Source organism: Euphorbia lathyris, chromosome 1 (assembly GCF_963576675.1).
Source record: "Euphorbia lathyris chromosome 1, ddEupLath1.1, whole genome shotgun sequence".
NCBI lineage: Eukaryota > Viridiplantae > Streptophyta > Magnoliopsida > Malpighiales > Euphorbiaceae > Euphorbia > Euphorbia lathyris.
The window spans coordinates 34962912-34968086 of NC_088910.1; the positions used below are offsets into that span (position 1 = coordinate 34962912).

Sequence of the window (5175 nt, forward strand, 5' to 3'; positions counted from 1 at the left end):
GCTTCCTTTATAAGTAATACAGGAATGGATCAATAGGTGGGCCAGTACACTGATAGCTCCCATTTATATAGGGTTTTTAGGATCGTTTTAGTTCGTTTTTGCTTTATTTCCATTCAATTTCAGTATCATTTTGCTATCTATTAGTTAAAAGGAATCATTTCCGTTATTTATGGCATTTTCTGTATTCTCAGGTGTTTTTAGGACGTTTTGAGCATTTCCGGACAGTTCAAGGACCACCAGAACAAATGTTGGAAGCAGGGACCGAAACAGATGCGTCCAAGAGGGGTTTGCAGACTTCTCAACACCTGTCTCGCCGAGACAGGGTCTGTCTCGTCGAGACAGTCCCTCGTCTCGCCGAGACACAGCCTGTCTCGCCGAGACGAGGCGGCTCAATGGTTCCCAAAGGGAACCATCACGTGGTGTCTCGATGAGACACCCATTGTCTCGCCGAGACACCCTTTCGTGTCGTCGAGACACCTCTTGTCTCGACGAGACGAGACGCTGAGAAGCAATTTCCCAGCGTTTTCTCACCTTCAGGGCGCGAATTCTGGCCAAAATAAATGTCCAAAATGCCCCTGACACACCTAGCACTATAAATAGAACAATATGCCTCCTTTGTGAGGGTTACCTTTTTCTTTTTCTGCTTTATTGATCTCTTCCTCCTCCTTCCTTCTTCTTTTTAGTAGATTTTAGGGTTTTCTACCGTTGTAATTGCTGTTTTTATTGAAGATTGGTGAGGGGAGTTCTCTCCATTGTGTAATCAGAATCAGACAAAATCGGGTTTTATATTCCTAATTCCTTACTCTGTCTCTTGCTTTTTCCTTATTTGAATTAATGATGATTCAGGTTTATAATGCGTGTTATAGTTGCTTGTTTAATTTAACTATGAACTAATCCCCATCCAATCTGGGATGGGGATAAATTGATTGCGTAACCATGTATGATTAGGGATTTAGTTTACTGGATTGTTTCCAATTGATTAGATTATGTGAGCTTAATGTCTAGATTTGTCAGAGATAGGATGATTGCTAGAATGAGATTCGATGATGATCAACTAGCCTGACATAGCAGAACCTAATGCCTTGAGTCTGACAAATTTAGGATTGCAGATAGGTAGATACCTGACCAAGGAATTACCTAATCCGAATTAGCATAATCTGACCTCGCTAGAGACCACTAGGAGTGCGGGCTAGTGGCTGGGCTACGACTTTAGCCTTAATCACCACAGACCCTAATGCTTTGCATGCCCTAGGTTATATGCCTAATCAAGCCGTCAACCAAATGCATGTGAATAGACTACAGGAGACTGACAATCTCCACGTGGTTAATTAGGTGGTTACCGTCAATTATCATTAAGACATGAAACTAAATCCCAGTAAATCATACATGGGATCCAATTAAGGGAATCCCCATCTTAGATTGTCTCACCAATTAATTCGAATTCTTCCCTGTCAAACGTTTTTATCTTTTATTTTAGAAATTAGCCTTTTTAATCACTCTACCACATATTTACCCTTCCGAACAATTGTGTTCCCACCTTGGGCCGACTAGTTGTGATAAATAGTCCTTGTGGTTCGATCCTGTGCTTAGCACTGTATTACTTGCTGCGATAGGATACACTTGTCCTGTTAACCGCTATATATTTTACGAGCATCAAGTTTTGGGGACTATTTTTGTTTATAACTAGTTTACTTTTGCTGATAGGTTTATATAATTGTTTGGAATTCCAAGAACCGAGGTTCTGGGAATTACTCATCATTGCACTTTGATTCTTAAGCTTATATTGTTCTTGCAGGACGTAAAAGGGTGACATAATGGCCGAAGATCCGTCGGTCATGGAGCTGTTGAGGGCAAAGCGGCCTATAAGCACCTCCGGCATCCTCGATCCGACAATAACAGCAATGTCATTTGAAATCAGACCAACAATGATTCAGATGATCCAGAACTCGGGACAGTTCGGTGGGGATTACTACGAAGATCCCAACTCACATCTTGACAAATTCATGGAATACTGCAGCACTTTCAAGTGTGAAGACATCGCATCTGAACAGATCTTCCAGAAGCTGTTTAGATTTTCTTTGAAAGAAGAAGCTGCAGAATGGCTACAATCCATTGAGCCAGGGTCTCTCACTGACTGGGACACTACAGTATCAGCGTTTCTAGCAAAGTACTTCCCTCCGTCAAAGACTGCACAATTCAGAAGCGACATCACCTCGTTTAGGCAGTCCGACAGTGAGAACTTGCATCTAGCCTGTGAGAGGTTCCAGAAGTTGTTAAGACGGTGCCCCCACCATGGTTACCAGCGGTACCAGCTTGTTGACATGTTCTACTCAGGAATATCTCCTGTCAGCCGTGCCTTTCTGGATGCAGCAGCGGGAGGAAATCTATCCAATAAGACTGCAGTTCAAGCATACAATCTGATGAAAGAATTAGCTGAACGGAGCGCATGTTGGCAAGTTGAGAAGCCGGCTCCAAGAAGAGGCACAATAGCCAAAGAGTTCCCTGGAATATTTTCAGAATCAAATCATCAGATAGCAGCGCTTACAGAAAAAGTGGATCTACTGGAAACTCACCTGAAATCATCGGAACCAGTAGCAAGCTGTGAGGTGTGTAGCGGAGGGCACAAGAACGTGGAGTGCCCGATTGTACTTGAACAGATCCATTATCTAAAACAGTATGGGTCAAATGGCACGCATTGGCAGCAGGACAGACATCGAGGATCAGGTTCTGAGACTGAATGGGAGAGAAGTATAGATGTTCTGAGAGAGAGCCTGAGTGCCATAGAAGGAAGATTGGCACACAATGAAGCTTTCTGCCAAAGGCTTCAAACACAAGTCAGTAAATTGGTAGAAGAGGAAGCACGAGCAATCACGCTTAGGAGCGGAACACAGGTAAGCGCACCAGCCTTTGTGCCTTAGCAAGACAAGGCTTCAGACCCCATTCCTGGTAATATCTCTACCCCATCTGCTCCACAGGTAAGTGTTTCTGATCCAACTCCGATTACTGAAACTGATGTACCACCAACACAGGTTACCTTGCCTTATCCTACTTCTGGGAGAGCTAAGTTAGACAAGGATTATTCCAAAATGTTGAATGTGTTTAAGAAAATCGAGATTAACCTCCCGTTTCTTGAACTTCTTGAGAATATGCCTGTGTATGGAAATTTTTTAAAAGAGCTGATCTCTAAAAAGAGAAAATTAGGAGATCATGAGACTGTAATGCTAAGCCAGGAATGTTCTGCCATGCTAACAAATCCGTTACCAAAAAAATCTAAAGATCCTGGTAGTTTTAGCATTCCCTATACAATAGGCAAGGTTTATTTTAAACGTGCTTTATGTGATCTTGGTGCAAGCATAAATCTTATGCCGTTGTCTGTTTACAGGAAATTAGGAATGGGAGACCCAAAGCCTACGTCAGTCACAATTCAGTTGGCCGACAGGTCTATAAGGCGTCCGGTTGGAGTGGTGGAAGACCTTTTGGTCAAGGTAGATCAGTTCATCTTCCCAGCTGACTTCGTGATCATGGACATTGAAGAAGATGATCAAGTCCCGATCTTGTTAGGGAGGCCTTTTCTCGCCACTGGACGAACACTGATTGATGTTGAGGGAGGCAAACTGATTCTCAGGTTTCAAAACGAGGAAGTTGAATTCAACATTCTAAAATCTATGAAATTTCCTGTTGATGATGAATGTTGTAATTTTCTGAGCGTAACTGACTCTTTGGTTGAGAATGTTTTCCAGGAAACTGAAGAACGGAACCTGAGTATTGAACTAGATGATGAGCCATTGGATTTGGAGACCGAGGGAGAAGGTAAAGAGGGTTGTCATTGGGCCCAGCACGATGAACTCCTGGACAGAGGAACCAAGACAAGGCCTAAGACCTCGATTGAAGAACCACCAACCCTCGATCTCAAACCCTTACCTGCCCATTTAAAATATGTGTTCTTGGCACCTCCTTTACACTTACCTGTGATTATTTCGGCTGAACTTATAGGTCCTGAGGAAGATCGCTTAGTGGAGGTGCTGAGGAAGCATAAGGGAGCGTTTGGATGGCAAATGTCTGACATCAAGGGAATCAGCCCGTCTCTCTGTGAACACCGGCTCTATATGGAGGATAAGGTGAAGCCGACTGCTCAACCACAGAGAAGACTCAACCCAAAAATGAAGGAAGTAGTGAAGGCTGAGGTAATTAAGTTGCTTGATGCAGGGATGATCTATCCAATCTCTGACAGCCAGTGGGTGAGTCCCGTGCATATGGTGCCGAAGAAGGGGGGCACAACAGTGACATTGAATGAGAAGAATGAACTAATCCCGGTGCGGAAAACCACCGGGTGGCGAATGTGCGTGGACTACAGGAAATTGAACGACGCCACCAGGAAGGATCATTTCCCTCTTCCGTTCATTGATCAAATGCTTGAACGCATGGCAGGTAAGTTTTTCTTCTGTTGTGTGGATGGGTATTCGGGCTACATGCAAATATCAGTGGATCCTGACGATCAGGAAAAGACCACTTTCACTTGCCCTTTTGGGACATTTGCATATAGACGGATGCCCTTCGGGTTATGCAATGCACCTGCTACGTTTCAGAGGTGTATGACAGCTATATTTCCTGATATGATAGAAAAATTCATGGAGGTCTTTATGGATGATTTTTCTGTTTTTGGTACCACTTTTGATAGTTGTTTGCATAATTTGGGATTAATGCTGCAAAGATGTGAGGAAACTGACCTAGTCCTAAACTGGGAAAAGTGTCAGTTTATGGTCACTGAGTGTATAGTTTTAGGGCATAAGGTATCACGAAAAGGGATTGAGGTAGACCCGGCTAAAGTTGAGGTCATTGAAAAACTACCTCCCCCTTCCAATGTCAAAGCAGTTAGGAGTTTTTTAGGCCACGCTGGTTTTTATAGGCGCTTTATTAAGGATTTTTCTAAAATTGCCAGGCCTAAGACCCAATTGTTGCTGAAGGATGCCAATTTTGTTTTCACACCTGAATGTCTTGAATCTTTTAACACTTTAAAAGACAGATTGATTAAAGCTCCCATAATGGTTAGTCCCAACTGGGATTTACCATTCGAGCTAATGTGTGATGCCAGTGACACAGCTGTAGGTGCATGCTTAGGTCAGAAAGTGGATAAGATTTGCCGACCAATTTCATATGCTAGTAGAACTCTGAATG

The 5175-nt window shown here is 43.1% G+C and overlaps 1 non-coding gene across 1 annotated transcript; it reads right to left on the reverse strand.

Moving 5' to 3' along the window:
- Window positions 1–2192: 2192 nt before the first annotated feature.
- LOC136216255 (small nucleolar RNA R71) lies at window positions 2193–2299 on the reverse strand. Its single transcript, XR_010683248.1, has one exon. It is a non-coding gene; the product is annotated as a small nucleolar RNA R71 (small nucleolar RNA).
- Window positions 2300–5175: the final 2876 nt, after the last annotated feature.